This window comes from Capsicum annuum, chromosome 10 (assembly GCF_002878395.1).
Source record: "Capsicum annuum cultivar UCD-10X-F1 chromosome 10, UCD10Xv1.1, whole genome shotgun sequence".
NCBI lineage: Eukaryota > Viridiplantae > Streptophyta > Magnoliopsida > Solanales > Solanaceae > Capsicum > Capsicum annuum.
The window spans coordinates 209,250,545-209,270,631 of NC_061120.1; positions in this window are offsets into that span (position 1 = coordinate 209,250,545).

A 20,087-nucleotide genomic window follows, 5' to 3' on the forward strand; every position below is an offset into this window, starting at 1 on the left:
ATGCGTCCGTGATGTTATTTATCTTCAGCATTTCTTTATCATATGAGTTATGTGCATAATTACCAGACAGATAGGGGTGTCTCGAGCCTTCATGGTTTGGGATACTCGTCACAGCCAGGGCCCTAATTTGGGTCGTGACAAACTTGGTATCAAAGCATAGTTCATATTCCCAGGGTGTCTGCGAAATTGCATCGGGTAGAGTCCTATTTATGGGTGTGTAGTGCGCCACACTTATAAGCAGGAGGCTGCTAGACGTTTAGGAAATATTTCCCCTTTTTGTGATTTAGTTCGTGCTTCAGAGTCTGAACTATCCCTTAATCAATTATCTCTTGTATTCCAAAAACACAGTTATGCCTCCCCATCGCATCATTGACCAGAATGCTCAGACAGATGAGGTCCGTCCCACCCATGGGATGCAGACCCACAATAGAGTTCCCACTCCAGAACCTGTCCCTACTTTAGAAGTCCCTCCAGTCCTGACCAGTCCTCCTCGGGCTCCGCAGACTAATGTCAACCGTCCCCCAACTGCTAAGAGAGATATTTCAAATGTAGAATTCAGATGGTCTATTCATATGCTGACACAGTTGGTAGCTAACCAGGCTCAACGATCGGAAGATGTTAGGTCAGCATCTGTTACGTCTGAGGCTACTAGGGTCAGACATTTCATGAAGATGAACCCACCTAAGTTCACTGGCACCAACGTGGAGGAAGATCTATAGGAGTTTGTGGATAAGGTTAAAGGGGTGGAACTAGCAACTTATCAGCTCAAGGATGTTGCAAATCATTGGTATGTCGACTGGGAGGATGCAAAAGGTGAAGTGCTGAGCCCACAGTTTGGGGCAAATTTGTGGAAGTTTTCCTTGATCGATTCTTTCCTCTGGAGTTGAGGGTGGCCAAGGTGGAAGAGTTTATGAATCTGAAGCAGGACAGTATGATTGTCCAGGAGTACACTTTGGAGTTTAATAAACTAGCCCGCTATGCACCAGAGTTGACTAGTAATATGAGAGCCCGGATGAGGAAATTTGCATCCGACCTTGCTGATAACCTGGTACTTGAGTGTTAGGGGGCTATGTTGAATAATTAGCTAGACTTTTCTCGGCTGACCGTTCATATGCAGCAGATAGAAGAGAAGAAAAATAAATTTCAGAAACAAGAGAGGAAGACAGGCAAGCAAAGAGATCCAGAACCGCGGATCAAAATCACAGCCAACCACAGAGCAGAAACTGGGGAAATAGATAGAAAAAAAAGAAGTCTTGGAGTAATGCACAGTCAGCTGTCAGCGCCCCAGCGCCCAAACCACCAGCAGACAGACGATCGTAGAGTTTTCAGACTTCTCATGGATTTAGAGTCCCAGATACTCAGTCACAGGGAAGTGTGGCCCAATAGTGTCGTACTCATCAACGGTGCAAGACTTATGGGAAATATCACTCAGGGAAGTGTTATTTTGAGGGGAGAAATTGTTATACTTGTGGCAAGGTCAGTCACCTTCAGAAAGATTGCCCTTCTGCTGGAGGAAATGCTAGGGGGGGGGGGGACTAAGCCCCAAGCCGTGTTCATGGCTCCTCCTCATAAGGGTTCCCCATCAGCTGCCAGGAACAGTTGTGATCGGTTATATGCTTTGACCAATCACCAGGAGGTGAAAGTTTCCCCAAATGTTGTTATTGGTACGTTACAAATCTTTTCCCGTGATGTTTATGTGTTACTTGATTCCGGGTCTACTTTATCCTATGTGAACCCTTATGTGGCTGTTGGTTTTGGGTTTGAGCCAAGTGTAATTTCTGAACCCTTTTCTGTTTCCACCCTGGTGGGGGATTCTATTGTTGCTAGGAGGGTGTACAGGGGTTGTGTTGTAACTGTTGGTAGCTGGGATATGCTCGTAGATCTCATAGAGTTAGATATAGTTGCTTTTGATGCTATCTTGGGAATGTATTGGCTCCATTTGTGCTATGCCACATTAGATTATAGGACTCGAAGGATAACTTTTTCTTTCCCAAAGGAACAAGTGATAGAGTGGGAAGGACATTCTTTAGCCCCCAGAGGGCACTTTATATCCTATCTCAGAGCCCGCAAACTCATTTCTAAAGGTTGCTTGTACCACCTTATCCGAGTTAAGGACTCCAATACCGAGAGTCTTTCTCTTTAATCTGTTCCCATAGTAAAAGATTTCCCAGAAGTCTTTTCAAATGATCTCCCAGGAATATCACCTGACAGGGAGATTGAGTTTGGTATTGATGTGTTGCCGGACACTCGTCCTATTTCCATTCCGCCATATAGAATCGCTCCTACAAAACTAAAAGAGTTGAAAGAACAGTTAGCAGATCTCCTAGATAAGGGTTTTATACGCCCCAGTGTGTCTCCTTGGGGTGCTCCTGTACTTTTCATGAGAAAGAAAGATGGTTCCCTTGGTATGTCCATAGACTACCGTCAGCTGAATAAGGTCATGATTAAAAATAAATATCCTCTTCCTAGGATTGACGACCTTTTTGACCAAATTCAGGGTTCCAAGTGTTTTTCAAAAATAGACCTTCATTCGGGTTATCATCAGTTGAAATTTAGGGAGTTAGACATACCCAAGACAACTTTCCAAACCTGATATGGTCACGACGAATTTCTAGTCCTTCGGGTTGACTAACTAACGCCTCTGCAGCCTTCATGGATCTTATGAATAGAGTATTCCGCCAGTTTCTTGACTTGTTCGACATTGTATTTATTTATGATATTCTGATCTATTTTAAGAGTAAAGAGGATCATGCCAGTCACCTCCAAATTATTCTTCAGAACCTTAAGGATCATCAGCTATATGCCAAATTTTCTAAGTGTGAATTCTGGTTAGATGCAATTGCCTTCTTGGGGCATATTGTGTCCAGTGACGGGATAAGAGTGGATCCCCAGAAAGTTGAGGTAGTGAGAAAATGGACCAAACCCATGACTCCAACCGATATTCGGAGCTTCTTGGGTTTGGCGGGGTATTATAGAAGGTTCGTAGAGAGTTTTTCTTCCATAGCTACTCCACTCACTAAATTGACTCAGAAAAGGTAAAGTTTGTGTGGTCTGATCTGTGTGAGAATAGTTTTCAGAAGCTGAAAGAAACACTGACCATAGCTCCTGTTTTGACCCTTCCTGAGGGTGTAGATGGTTTTGTGGTATACTATGATACTTCCCGTATGGGACTTATTTGTGTGTTGATGCAGCATGGTAAGGTAGTGGCTTATGCATCTAGGCAGTTGAAGGTGCACAAGTGGAACTACTTCACCCATGATTTGGAGTTAGCGGCTGTGGTGTTTGCACTTAAGATTTGGCGGCACTACTTGTACGGTGTTCACGTTGATATCTTTACTGACCACAAGAGTCTGCACTATGTTTTCTAATAGAAAGAATTAAACCTCAGATAGAGGCGCTGGATGAAGCTTCTAAAAGACTATGATATAAGCCTACATTACCATCCGGGCAAGGAAAATGTTGTAGCCGACACCCTCAGCAGGTTGTCTATGGGCAGCCTTTCTCATGTAGAAGAAGGAACGAAAGAGATGGTGAATGATATTCACTGTCTTGCAAATCTAGGAGTACAACTCTTAGATTCCGAAGATGGAGGGGTGATTGTTCATGAGTTAGCTAAGTCATCCCTTTGAGCTGAAGTTAAGGAGAAGTAGGTTGAAGATCTCATCTTGATGTAAATCAAGAAAGATGTGCGTCAACAAAAGGTTATGTCATTTGAAATTGGTGGTGATGGTATTCTGAGATTTCAGGGTAGGTTGTCTATTCTGAATGTTGATGGACTACAGGAAACAATCCTTGATGAGGCGCACACTTTGAGGTATGTCGTTCACCCAGGCTCTACTAAGATGTACCATGATCTGAAAACCTTGTATTGGTGGAATAACATGAAACATGATGTAGCTGATTTCATGTCCAAGTGTTTGAACTGTCAACAAGTGAAGGTAGAACACATGAGGCCAGGTGGTACTTCCTAAGAGATAGCCCTGCCTTTATGGAAGTGGGATATGATAAACATGGACTTCATTACAGGACTTCTGAGATCCCAAAACTAGTATGATTCTATATGGGTGATTGTAGATTGGTTGACAAAGTTAGCCCACTTTTGGCCTGTAGGGACTAATTATTTGGGAGAGGGTTATGCTAAGATTTAAATTGAGAAGATAGTTCGGTTGTATGGGGCACCAGTGTCTATTATATCCGATAGAGGTACGCAGTTTTCATCTCAGTTCTGGAGATCTTTTCATAAAGGTTTAGGTACATAAGTGAATTTGAGCACAACTTTTCACCCTCAGATGGATGGGCAAGCTGAGCGTACAATTCAGACCCTCGAGGATATGTTGAGGGCATGTGTCATTAATTTCAAAGGTAGTTGGGTAGATCACCTGCCAATGATTGAATTTGCTTACAATAATAGTTACCATGCCAGCATCAAGATGGCTCCTTTTGAGGCTTTGTATGGGAGGAGATGTAGGTCTCCAATAGGATGGTATGAAGTGGGTAGGACTCAATTGTATGGGCCTGATCTAGTTTATCAGGAGATGGAGAAAGTGAAGATCATTAGAGAATGACTCAAGACTGCTCAGAGTCGTCAGAAGTCCTATGTCGATGTTCGGAGAAGAGAATTAGAGTTTGAAGTTGGCAATTGGGTGTTTCTCAAGGTTTCTCCTATGAAAGGAGTTATGCGGTTTGGAAAAAAGGGTAAATTGAGCCCTCGCTATATAGGGCCATATCAGATTCTGAGAAAGATTAGTGCAGTTGCTAATGAGCTAGAATTGCCTACTAGTTTGGGTTTCGTTCATCCGGTATTCCATGTATCCATGTTGAAGAAATACATTGGAGATCATTCTTTGGTAATTCCAGTAGAGGGTGTAAAAGTGACAGATTCTTTGTCTTACGAAGAAGAGCCCGTTGAAATTTTAGATGTCCAAGTTCGAAAGTTGAGGAGCAAAGAGATAGCCTCAGTGAAGGTATTGTAGAGGAATCAGAAAGTTGAAGAAGCAACTTGGGAGTCAGAAGATGAAATGAGAATTAGATATCCCAATTTGTTTCCTTAGATGGATGATGAGACAGAAGGTACTATTCCTATCTTATCTTTCCTAGTCTTTATTATCCTTGAAATCGTATCTATCTGTGTCCCGCATCATCATTCGGGGACGAATGATCCTAAGGGGGAATAATGTAACGCCTCGCATTTTGGGCTGTAATATAGACCATGATTTCGATGAGTTCATAATCCTGAAGCCATAAATCATATGCCAATATGGCATGTTAATTATTTGTGTAGTATGTGAATCCATTCAAGGTTGAATTTAGACCGTAAAGGTCCTTTAACTCAAGGACGAGTTGAAAACTACTTCGATCGATTAAGTTTAAGTGGACAATATAATTTGTGTCAACTTCTATCGACCATGACTCTTTGTATGTGTCGAATTAAAGAGCCTACTATGTGTAAAATGACAGGTTTTTGAGTTAGCTTTCCAACGATACCAATTTTTGCTAAAAACTGGCACCCGAGCAAGAAGTTATCGCCTTTCAAAGTAGTAGGCATTGCCTAACCAATTGCACATGGCCACTGGAAAGAATATGCGATAGCATAGGTGGCGCCCATGTAAACATAGGCGATAGCATAGGTGGCACCTATGCAATGGTTTCAAGTGACTTAAACACTCCATTTTTGGGGCAAAATGGTCCTTTTCCAACCCTTACTTAGCTATAAACACGAAATTCAATCCCAAAATACACCGTCATTCACCAAAAATTGCTTATGAACTCTCCGTAAGGTTTCAAAATAAAAACCCAAGCAACTCAAGATTCAACCGTGGGTTTTAGAAACTAATTGCATATTTGGAATCCTCTCAATGTACGCTTCATGAAACACCTAATATTCATAGTAATTGAGGTACGTGGGGTTATCCTAAAATCTCATGGGTTTAGTTTTATGAACATGTGTGCATTTAAATGGGGGTTTTCAATAAAATGCTAATAACTTGCTTTTAATATGATTTCTAAGTCATTTTTTGAATGTCATGGGAATTTTTTGCCTATATACTTCAATGGTTGAAACCATGCATATGTGATTTGAGATTTTCCATGAAAGCTTGATAAATATGAATGATAAATTGCTTTTAAATTTTCATGATATTATTTTGATACCCCATATTATGTTTTGACCAACAAAAGAGAGCATGAATTTGAAATGATTATTGTTCACTACTTGTAAATGATGAAACATCTTGATTTTTGCATGATTATGCACATGTTGATTTGATATTGATGACTTGCAAGTCGGGTATGACGATACCCTACAGAATATGATACGTGATTGAAACAGATGAAATTTGAATGCATTGATTTTTCATGAGATAGGTGGATACCCGAAGAAGGCGTTTGAGTGTAAGGGCTCATCATTGGAAACCGTGTTTGCCGACATGGGGATTTGGTACCCTTCTTTGTGATTTTGCGTACCTGACTTTATGTCATTCCCAAATTGGGATTATGGTTAGGATCCCTTCTTTGTGATCTTGTGCACTACTATTGGGTCGAGACACCCTGCTGTTTGAACTTGTGTGTCTTCCCTACATGTATAATCTAACCTCGGTGGCAACCGAGGTTTGACAGTTGGTGTAAATGTGATATGTAGGGTATTTCACCTAGCTGAGCTGCATTGCATTATTGTTGAAAATAATTACATTATGCCCATGTGTTTTCAAATGACTTGATATGAAACTGCTTTATAATAGCTCTCACTTATATTTTGTAAAATATTGTATTTTTGTGTTTTTTTTATATCTCTGCATACCAGTACTTTTGTATTGACCCCTTCCTCCCAGGTTCGGAGGCGCAGTCTAGGGTCCAGAAAATCAGTAGATTCCTTGGATAGATTTGAAGAGTCACTTGGTGAGCCTTCTATATTTCGGAAGGTCTGATTATCTGGCAGTATCATTTATCATTTATTAGTATTGGTTCTACTGGGGGCCTTGTCCCAGTTTTCAGATAGACATTTATTTCAGTCATGTAGTAGAGATTTCACAAACGTTATAGAGATGTTGTTTGAGATTGTGGGTCATTATTCGATATTATTGCTTTCATATTACTCTTGACCATGTGTCCGTAATGTTATTTATATTCAGCATTTCTTTATCATATGAGTTATGTGCATGATTACGAGACAGATAGGGGTGTCTCGGCCCTTCATGGTTCGGGATACTCGTCACGGCCAGGGCCTCAGTTCGGGTTGTGACAGTCACGATAAGTTTCAAAAAATTCAACACAAAACTATTGATATTAGAGCATTTATCCATAACCCAAAAATCTTCTCAAGTAAGGTCAATATCTTCATCTCTTTCTTCATTTTGGAAACCTATAAAAAGAGAACAAATAATATAAATTAGCACTTAAATGACAGCATAAAAAGGACTATTCCACAACAAAATAAGTACGTAAACCACATATAAGTTAGCTAGTGAAGATAAAAATCAACCAATCATGGTTAGAAAGAAATACAAACATCCAAATGTGAGATGATAAAACTTAAAGAACAACTGAAATTGCCAAAAGAGAAAACTGCAGCTTCACATTTATATAGGTCTAACATATATGTGATCCAGTTAGCACGCAGTTCCACAGTTCAAAAGAGAAACAGATTCCAAGATGAAAAGACTTGATTATTCTCTAGTCTAACAATTAGATGTCCTATAATGCTGAAGCAACAGCACTTCCAAAATCACATAATACTATTTTTGAGTTTCAATTGTCATAACCTATACGTACCAACATATTTACTTATTTAACATGTTTAACAGAATAAACCTTACACAAACCTTTCTTCTATCAAATCAAAATCAGATATATTTAGTGATTAATAGAGAACACAATACAAGACGGGAAGTTGAAGATGACCTGAAATTAATAGATGTAGGATCATTGTGAATAGAAGACAGCAAATATTCTACAGTACAAAGGTAAAAAACAAACAGTAAAATGAACAACTGAAACTGTTGGCAAACTTGACAAAGGCCTAATAGCTCCTGTTGATGTTGTTCCATGCATTGGTACTTTACAATGATCTACATTCTACGATATGAGATATTTGATAGAGATTAAGGTTATAAAGTTGTTTACTAATATAAGGTTATAAGGTTAAATGGTGTTCGTTAAGTTTATAAGGTTGTTTACTAATATAAGGTTGTTAACGGTGATTATAAGGTTAAACGGTGGACGTTAAGGTTATAGATTGTTTACTAATATAAGATTGTTTACAAAACGGTAGTTATAAGGTTAAACGGTGGCCGTTAAGGTTATAAGGTTAAACGGTGGCCGTTGAGGTTATAAGGTTGTTTACTAATATAAGGTTATAAGGTCAAACGGTGGCCGTTAAGGTTATAAGGTTGTTTACTAATATAAAGTTATAAGGTTAAACGGTGGTCGTTAAGGTTATAAGGTTGTTTACTAATATAAGGTTGTTTACTTAACGCTGGTTATAAGGTTAAATGGTGGTCGTTAAGATTATAAGGTTATAAGGCTGTTTACTCATATAAAGTTATAAGGTTAAGCGGTGGCCATTAAGGTTATAAGGTTGTTTACTTAACGGTGGTTATAAGTTTAAACGGTGGCCTCTAAGGTTATAAGGTTATAAGGTTAAACGGTGGCCGTTAAGGTTATACGGTTGTTTACTAATTTGAGGTTATAAGGTTAAATAGTGGTCGTTAAGGTTATAAGGTTGTATACTAATATAAGTTTGTTTACTTAATGGTGGTTATAAGGTTAAAAGTTGGCCGTTATGGTTATAAGGTTATAGGGTTAAACGGTGGCCGTTAAGGTTATAAAGTTATAAGGTTATTAGGTTAAACAGTGGCCGTTAAGGTTATAAGGTTGTTAACTAATATAAGGTTATAAGGTTAAACGGTGGTCATTAAGGTTATAAGGTTATAAGGATGTTTACTAATATAAGGTTATAAGGTTAAACGGTGGTCGTTAAGGTTATAAGGTTGTTTACTAATATAAGGTTGTTTACTTAACGCTGGTTATAATGTTAAACGGTGGTCGTTAAGGTTATAAGGTTGTTTAATAATATAAGGTTATAAGGTTAAACGGTGGACGTTAAGGTTATAAGGTTGTTTACTAATATAAGGGTGTTTACTTAAAGGTGGCCGTTAAGTTTTACGTATAGATTAGGCTTTCAACGGTGGCCGTATAGATTAGTAGGTTGGTCTCGCAAATAAAACTATAACCTTTATACAACAGGAAGAGAATGCACATGGTCTCAATAAATCTTCAAATGTAAGATCTAGCACTTTCAACTCCAGAAACAAAGTGGAAAACAAAATAGTGCTAACCGGGGTCTTCTCCTCGTCTAAGAGCACTTTCAACTTCAGAGTCACCAGTGTGATTGCGAAACCAATAATCAAAATAGTGATAAATGTTATGCCTAAAGAATTAAGAAATTCAAACAACAAAATTTCTTATAAGACAAAAGAGTTTACCCTCAGGCGACCAACAAAAATCTGAATGACAGAAGCACCAGCTTGAGCAGCAGCAGCAGCTTGACAAAAGCTAAAAAGTCGAGACAAAAATTTCTAATAGACTTAGATTAGAAAACCAAATTCCAAGCATTCACCCACATGATATATTGCATGTGGACTTTGAATGGAATTGGAAGTGCCAAGGTTTTGATCGCTTTTACTGCTGTTCTGAGCTTTGGATCTAGTGGCACCTGCAAATGTAAAAGTGTTAGTGCCTGTTGACCCCGTTAGAGAAACAAGTTGCTAAGGACATAGGGTGACGTAAGGAACCTCTGGTGTGACTTCTAGGGGATTGAATTTCACTTTCATCAATTGCTGAATCAGTCACCAAATTCTGAAAACCCCCATCATATGGATTTTTAAAAAGAATAGTAGTGAAGGATCAGCTATCGATATAAGGTACTACAACATGATGTCTTGTAACAGCTACTACCTCCTCTACATTGTTTTTAAATTCTTTCTCGGGAATTAAAACATAAATGGACCATATAACTCATAGAGACAAGCATGAAGCTCTGATGCCCTCCATCATAAAAGTTTCAAAATGAGAACCTTGTAAATAAAACATGAAATAGTAATAGCTAAATGAACAGGCAATTGACTTGGAGAAAATTACCTTCTGTAATTTCAGATTCATCAATTTCCTCTTCTTCTTCTATTTGAGCCACCATGATGCTCTCCATGCTGTCCACTTTCTGTTGATGGCTTTGAGCATTTTTGGCAGTAATTTCTTGTTCCTTCCTCTTGATGTGGAACTTATTCAACTTTTCCTCAAACTCCTAAATGCATGATTTGAGTTCAGGATTAGCAAACTTCTTCCCCAAATTGAAGACATTCAAACAGGCAAATAAAGCTTTAACACTGTGAAATGAATTCCCAATAACTTCCAAAAACTAGTCCAAGCCTAAAGCCTTGTGATGCCACAACAAATTTTACCTTGTTGATAGTAGTTTGAAAATTCTCCGTCACAGCGTCTTCAGATAAGGCACTTTCATACGTTTTAAACAACTCTATCAGCTTTCTCATGCTCTTATTAGTGTATGATAGCTGAGATAGGCAATAGGATATGTACTCGTATTGCCAAATATCTGCATAAAAGAGCATGTTAACATGCAGAAGTTTCTCTGGTGATAATTCAAATAGCAAATCAGAAGCTAATCTACTCACTAAAATCTATTCATTCAAAGGTCTCCTAATTATAATTTTTCTTTTAAATTTTTGCAAACGTACTCCTAGAAATACTTTAAACACGCCTTCCATAATAGCATAGAAAGCTGAGTATGAAAGCAAATATCAGATGAAGCATCCACAAAGCCGTGGTACCAAATAGTACTGAAAGACCGGTAACTTCTAAAACAATCTCAAATAAGTATGTCAGAACATTTGAAATGCGCAGAACCACAACTCAAAGTTGACAACCGCCACATCTTTGAAATGTAGATCACACAGGATTAACTAGAGAAAGAACTATAAAATCTGACAGTAAACTGCACGACTTGGCTAGCAATAGCAAGTGGAGCAAGATGGTATCGTGATTTATCCACAAAACCGTGAAACCTCACAGAAAGTTGTAGTAAACCTCAATGTCAAGTTTAGGGGAAAAAATAAAGAGACATACATATTTTCACATTTAGTTTCAAGAAAGTATATGTAAACAGACCAAACCCAAGGGCAGAATAACTTCTTAAGCTTAGCATAGTGAAAACTTAGGGAACGGATATCGTTGCAAACTAAAAGTACCCAATATATTTTCTCTCTTAGCTTCTTCTAAATAGTTGATCATATTACACAAATTCTTCATGGAAATAAATCAAAACAATTTTAAAATTCCATACCAGTAACTCCACAAAATCTATTGCAAAGCTTCTCGACAAGAGCTTTCATTTGCTTGTCCTGAAAATACAAACATTCCAATCAATTGTCTACAGAAGAGCCCAAAGAAGCAAGTCAAATTCATGGCACCTTCCTAATTGAAGCAATTAAAAATTGCATGATGTTGTAGAATGATTCTTCCTTCGAGTTCTGGCTAGATAACTTGCCAAGAATATCTGGAAGTAGGTTATAAATTGGATTGCTCCCTGTAAACATTAAGTTCAAAGAGAAAAAAACAGTATTATTTGTTGTGTGTGTACAGTCAAAAACATGCAACAGCAGACGAAAGAAGCTCAACAGTAGAAAGACTAGAAAGAGATAAGATAGATTGACTTCTTTGTTACCAACTGATGAAAGAAAAGTTTGGTAGATATGCTACCTTTCTTTGACAACTCATGAAAGAAAAGTTTGGCAAGATTTGAAATTCTTTCATCTTCATCTTCCAGGCAGATGGCCATTTCATTTATATAACCTTTCACCTAGAAATGATACACACAAATCAAGATGCTAAAAATCTACCACAAGAAAGCTACATACGAGTGTATGATAGTCCAGCCAAACCTTCATCATGTCATTCAGTATCAGATGAGAAAGAGATAGAGATAGAGAGGTTGCTTACAACAGTCACTCGGCTTAGAACATGACTAACTAAACTACAACAACAATATACCCAGTGTAATCCCATATACATACGTTACCCCTACTTAGAGATAGAGAGGTTGTTTACCATAGACCCTTTTCCTAAAGAATGACTAACTAAAGTGTGTACATATATATTACAGGTAGTCAACAAAGTTGAGCATAGTTTTATAATATCTCACAACTCCAATTCAACATCAATTGAACATGAATGGAGGAGGTACATAAAAGCAGAAGCTAAACTACTCACTTGTTTGTCATTGATAATATGGTTTTGGACTATAACAGTGTCTACAAGTTTGTCATTGATAATATGGTTTTTCGCTATAACAGTGTCTACAACAGTTGGATCTGCATAAGTGATGAACCCAGAACCTCTGGGTCTACCTGTATGCCTATTTTTCATAATCACCAAGTCTATTATCTCTCCATACCTCTCAAAGTACTTAACAAATTGTTCTACCAAAATCCAATTTTTATTAACACTCTCGTCATTAAATCAAACCAGTACAAAAAATAATAATAATAATAATAATAATAATAATAATAATACATTAAAACAATGAAGAATAAGAGCAAAGTAACAACTTTGTTTAAACGAAATAAATACATTATATGATTATATTTCTAACCAATTAGATTAATTATTCTAGTCAAGTATACGTGCTTTTCACGCATGTCTCGTGTTAATCAATAAAACCATACATAAATGGAAATTCTAATGAATTAAAATTTTTTTTGCTAATCAAAGAAAAAGATGTAGAGGAAAATTAAGCCACAATTAATGGAGCATTTATCGTACATATACGACATATTAAATTAAAATATAAATATTATTAGTGCTCGACGATCCAATTCAGGGTATAAAATATAACAAAAAAGGAGCAAAGAAGTCATAAAATTAAGAAAACACAAGTAAAAAAACACTTTGTAAAATATATTATTATCTTTCAGTTTTGTCCTACATTACTCCTCTACCCTTCTATAGCTAATGATCGTACATGGATAAATTTATTTCTTTCTTCAATTACTCAAAATAAATGTTGTATTTATCTTTAATAAAAGAACGTACATAATTAGATGTAAATATTTAATGATACAATCACGGCGATATCATGATGCATAGTAAAAGCTTTAACCTCAATTTCTTTGTGACTAATCAATTGACCCACATATGATCGATCAAAAAAATTATTGCGAGAATTATTTCCTCCTAAATAATAAATGTAGATAGATCATCTAACTTTCGAAAATAATAAATCATATGTTAATTAAATTGGTAGAAGTTGTATATCAATTATCTGTGTTCTTTTGGTACTTAGAATCTTTTTTAATCGAAATTTTTAACGTTACTACATTCTTCCCGGTGAGGTCAGAACATTTCAAACATAAATTATGATAGAATCTCAATATATGATCCACTACCAGAAATTAGATCTATGGTAACAGTTGTAAAACCGTTGCAATGGACCAAAAAACCGTTGCCATAGACCTATCACAACGGTTCTGCAAGCGTCCCATAGGTGGGCATTGCGATAGGTCTATTGCAACGGTTTCTGCGACAATTGTCTAAACCATCGCCATAGATAGACCTATTGCAACGGTTATTTTTTGAACAACTATTTTCATCTATTGAGACGGTTCAAAACCGTCGCAATAGATGATATTGCAACGGTTACTAACCATTGCAATAGCAGCTATTGTGACGCTGTTGTTGTTTTATTGCAAAGCTTTTTGAATACCTATTACAACTATTTCATTACTTATTGGAATGCCTATTTTCATCTATTGAAATGGTTACGAACCGTTGCAATGGACTCTATTGCAATGACATTAAACCGTTGCCATAGCATCTATTGCGACTCTTTTGTTATTCTGTTGCAACGCTTTATAAATTATAACAAAATATATACACATCACAAAACAAAATCATTCATTAATATTCTCATAATTAAAAATATGCAATAAGCTAGTAGTTTAAACCCAAAAGTAAAATGTAATCAAGTCCAAAATGATTTGTTAAGTTTTTACACTGTAGCAAGTTCAAGTCATGATAAGTTTCAAAAAATTCAACAAAAAACTATTGATATTAGGGCATTTATCCACAACCCAAAAATCTTCTCAGGTCAATATCTTCATAATTTTCTTCATCTCTTTCTTCATTTTGGACACCTATAAAATGAGAACAAATAATATAAATTAGCACTTAAATGACAACATAAAAAGGACTATTCCTTAATAAAATAAGTACGTAAATTAAACCACATATAAGTTAGCTAGTGAAGAGGCAAATCAACCAATCATGGTTAGAAAGAAATACAAACATCCAAAAGTGAGATGATAAAACTTAAAGAACAATTGAAATTGCCAAAAGAGAAAACTGCAGCTTCACATTTATATAGGTCTAACATATATGTGATCCAGTTAGCACGCAGTTCCACAGTTCAAAAGAGAAACACATTCCAAGATTAAAAAACTTAATTATTCTCTAGTCTAACAATTAGATATCCTATAATGCTGAAGCAACAGCAGTTCCAAAATCACATAATTCTATTTTTGAGAATAAACCTTACACAAACCTTTATTCTATCAAATCAAAATCAGATATGTTTAGTGATATTAGAGAACTCAATACACGATGGAAAGTTGAAGATGACTGAAATTAATAGATGTAGGATCATTGTGAGTAGCAGACAATAAATATTCTTCAGCACAGATGTAAAAAACAAACAGTAAAATGAACAACTGAAACTGTTGGCAAACTTGACAAAGGCCTAATAGCTCATGTTGATGTTGTTCCATGCATTGGTACTTTACAATGATCTACATTCTATGATATGAGATATTTGATAGAGATTAAGGTTATAAGGTTGTTTACTAATGTAAGGTTATAAGGTTAAACTGGTGTCACACCTCTTTTTTAACCAAAAAATTTGATTTTAAGTTTGAAAGGGTTTTTATTATTAAGTGACAAAATGGAGATTTGTTTCAAAAAGGACTTTTTATATTCAAAACTCAGAGTCACCACTTGGCATAATCCAGTGTGCCAAGTCACCTTTGGAAATCCTTTTCAAAATGGTTTTGACTCTTTAAGACTGATTTGGAAACAGAGATTTCGGCTAAGGAATTCTGTTGATCGAGGGAAAGGTGTTAGACACCCCTCGATCCCGTGGTTCAACCATCGTCGCTCGGTGGAATGTATCATCTAATTTGGACACTATAAAATGTACAAACCATATAAACACACAAAACAAATAAAACAAAACAAATCAAAAAAAATTCAAAACTAAAATTGTCACGACCCGAACTGGGGCCCTGGCTGTGACGAGCATTCCGAACCATGAAGGCCCGAAACACCCCTATGTATCTGGTAATCATGAACATAATTCATATGATAATAAGATATATGGAAGATACACAATATTACAGAAAACATGGTCATAAATCAATTGAAATCAACAAAGGGGAAATAATGTCCCATAATATCTATCGACATCTGAACAACCGTCTGCGAAATCTCTAATACATGACTGAAACAAATTACTGTTTGTAAACTGGGACAAGGCCCCAGTAGACCCAAAACTACTAAATGATAAATGAACTGACAGACATCAGGCCTTCCGAAATATAGAAGGCTCACCACTTGATTCTTCAAATATGTCGGAAGAGATCTAGTGATTATCTGGACCCCTAAATTGTGCTTCCAAACCTGGGAGGGAAGGGGGTCAATACAAAAGTACTGGTACGCAGAGAAATAAAAAACAAAATATATTATTTTTTTCCAAATATAGGTGAGAGCCATTATAAAGCAGTTTCATATCAAATCATTAGAAAACACATGTGCATAATGTAATAGTTTTGAACAACAATGTAATGCAGCTGAGCTAGGAGGAATACCCTGCATATAACATTTATACCAACTGTCCAATCTTGGTTGCCGCTGAGATTAGATTATAAGTGAGGGGAAGACACACAAGATCACACAGCAGGGTGTCTCGACCCAATTAAGTATAGTAGTGCCCAAGATCACTGTAACACCCCAATTTTTTGAACCAAAATGCTACACGGTGCCCATGACCCCGAAGGACCACAAGCTAACCCATGACTTATATCTATACCAGAGCATTGAATAACCATACTGTAAAATATGTGAAAACATAATACTTTAAGGCCATAAGGTTCAAATATGAATAAACATCTAATAAAATAATATCTAAAAATGGTATAACAATACCAATATAAATCTGAAATAATTGTCTGACATGTTGTAGTCTGAAAACCTCTAAATTGAACTGAATAAGGAGTTGAGGGGACATGTTCCCAACTAACTCCGTCTACTAAAATAAACTAAAAACTGAAATAGTGATATGAATGATAACATAATTTTCCTCGTAGGATGAGGACTCACTGTTAATTACTATTTCTGACTGACTCTAAAATTGCTAAGGGAGCTCTAGATCCCTTGCGTCCAAACCTATGGTATAAGACACCATAGCGCGAGAAAAGTATGCGTCATTACTTTGAATGTACTGGTATGCAAGTGAGGTAGGCTGAATGCATGGGGTTCATATGTATAAACAATACTGACTAACATGAACATGAGAATACATGAATGAATACATAGTAACCGTAACTAAAATTGTACTAGTACTAGATACTGAATTCTGCGTACTGATTTACTGACATCTGAGTTTACTGAATAAAGAGAAACTGATGTTATATTACTGATAAAGAAAATGACTGTTTCTGATAGTTATGATTATGAAGAACTGATCTGATTGACCGTATATAACAGTCCTGAAACTGAGTTCATAATAACATAACTACTGAGTATGAATACTAATGACATGTATTTACTGATAACATATCATGACTGATAACTAAATTCTAATAACTGATATATCTGATAACATGAGTTCTGATAACTGATAGCATGAATAACTGTATCTGACAGTCCTGAATCTGATGGAACTAGATGAGTTTTGTACTGTATCTGAGTTGACTGTATCTGTCAGTCCTGATATCCTAAAGAACTATCTGAGTTCTTTTACTGAGACTGATACTCAAACCGTGGGAAGTAGTTATCTAATCGACATGCCCCAAATACGCTATAATAGCTAAGCTAGGGTCTAATCTCTGCCCTGATTGGAAGGGTGTCAATACCGCATCACTGGTAAGGACAAGCTGTGAGTGACCCTCATCTGGCAGGTACTCTAATGAGAACAGTAGGAACCCTCATCTGACAGGTTAAGCCACCTCATCTACCCTCAACTGACAGGTATTGATGTCTCAACCTATGCTGGCTACATAGTTCTGGAACGTAAGGACTGCTTCTAAGAATCACACCCTCTACTGGCAGGTGAGTTCCCATCCTTGGGTTCGCTCGATGCTGAATCCTACTCCCAACTGAATGACACTGAACTGATTATACTGAACTGATTTCCTAATTCATTCTAGAATTAATTGAACTGTTACTGATTGTTCTGTTTAACTGAGCTGAACATGGACTGAGTTTATTGAGTTCCGATGACTAGCGGAACACTACTGAATTCTGTTAACTAAATAAATGCTACTGAGTTCTTTTAGCTGACTGAGTTTACTAATGTCTGAATTGAATACTGAACTAAACTGTACTGATACTAAGATTTACTGAATTCCATAGACTAACAGAATATTACTGAGATCATGTAGATTACTGAGTACTGAGTAAAACTGAACTGATACTTCCTTTACATGAGTTTTCCTGAGTCATGAGACTGACTGAAGTCTACTAAACATGGCTTAACTGAGAGTATCGTGAAAACATAATATGGCTCTAGGCACCCAGCTATATTTTTCGGGTACAAGTACCCCTAGGACTCGATGGAAGGAAACTGACACATCATGAAAATTCTTAACCATAGGACTAAAGTCCGCAATTCAAAATACCATAAGTTGGGGATTTCATGAAAGCACTTGATAATCATAATCTTGTACATGAATAGGAATGTATCCTAACATATCATAATTTCACAATTTTAATTTCACTTGCATGACATGAACTTGTATATATGCTAACATAATGTAGTTTCATTACTTAACTTTCATGAACCATTTGTCAAACACTTGCAAGACATAGCATCAACATGGAAATCATTTAGATCATGTAGTATTAACATGAATTCATTATTTAGATCACCAATGGATCACAAGGCACAATTCATTCACTTGAACATTTTCACAAACACATGAAAAGCATGATTTTATACTTAGACATATATAACATGCTCCCAATTCATGACCATAACCACCAATTCACATCTCAAGGTTTTCAACATATGATGGTCATCATTCAACACACATGGGAAACATGGATATTCGATTCATCAATTAACATATATCAATATTATGGGTATAACATCCAACTTGCAAATCCCAAGAACTCAACATAAATCTCATATGAGTAATACCATAAATAAATTAGTTTTCATGATTCTTGAAATAACTCATGGAATTAAAACTCAATTTAACATCAACAACATGATTATAAACATCCCACAACAAAATATTCATGATACATAACTTAAAACTTGATTCTTGAGCTCCATTGATGAAAAGAATCCATGAATGAACACTATGCATACCTTAGATTGATTATCCGTGAAAGTTAACGGTGAAATTGGCTTGAATCTTGAAACCCCCAATCGAACCCTTACTTGTTCTTGATAATTTTTGAGAGAATTTGAGAAAAAGAGAGTATATTCTGCTCTAAATTAGGCTTAATTCCGTGTTTGAGCGTATATATAGGATGGAAAAAAGACTAAAATACCCCTAGAGAAAGAGAGAAAGACACAGCTGTCCTATGTTGTTCTTAGGCTGATAGGCTGAAGTAAATTGATCATAACTCTTTATTCCGATGTTTAAATTGGATGAAACCAACTGCATTGGAAAGAGAACTCAAAGATATTTCATCTATATATAGCAGCTCTCACAGTTCAAAATATTGAAGAAGTTATGATCGTTTGAAGTTGACCCTGAAATGCTGAAAATTTCTGGAGCATGCTATAGAGCATGCGACGCATGCAAATCGCATGGTGCTTTGGTTTTGAAATCCAAAAAGCCCTAAACGGATTCAAAAAATTCTGAAACTCACTCGAGATGTACTCTTGACTTCCCCGATCACAACGCAACTTGAAAATGCAAAAACGGAGGTTAGAAAGGTCATCAAATAAATCCCCAAAGTTCGGAGGTATAAGATGAAACTAAGTGTTTCTAACACTTAGCGAAATTCTTTCAAGTGTTGGATTTCATTATCAAGCCTTAAGGAGCTGAATTTGACTTAAGATTTTTACAGGGTCTTACAATCACTTAGCCTGGGCTCCTAACCATAGTCCCAATTTGGGAATGACATAAAGTCAAGTACACAAGATCACTTAGCCTGGTACCAAATCCCCATGTCAGAAAACGTGGTTTCTAGCGATGAGCCCTTACACTCAAATGCCTTCTTCGAGAATCCTCCTATCTCATGTAAAATCAATGCATCAAACTCCATTTATGTCATGACCCGAACCAGGGCCTGGCTGTGACGAGCATTTCAAACCATAAATGCCCGAAACACCCCTATCTTGTCATTATGCACCTAATTCATATGATCAAACTAATGCGGAAGAAGCACAATAATTCGGAAACATAGTCATAAATATGAAAAGAAACAATAACGGGGAAATAAGGTTTCCCCTAACATCAATCAAACTCTAAACAACCGTCTGCGAAAATCTCCAACAAATGATTGAGTTAAGTAATCGTATATAATTTGGGACAAGGCCCCCAGTAGACCCCAAAACTGAATATAAGATAAAAGGACTGCTAGACATAAGACCTTCCAAAACATAGAAGGCTCACCACTTGTCTCTGTGCAACTCTGTCTGAATGATCTACTGATTCTCTTAACCCCTAGACTGGGCCTCTGAACTTGAGAGGTTGGAGAGGGGAGGGGGTCAGGACAAAAGTACTGGCACGCAAAGATATCAAAACAAAACATAATATTTTGTAAAAATATTATGTTTTGTTTTGATATCT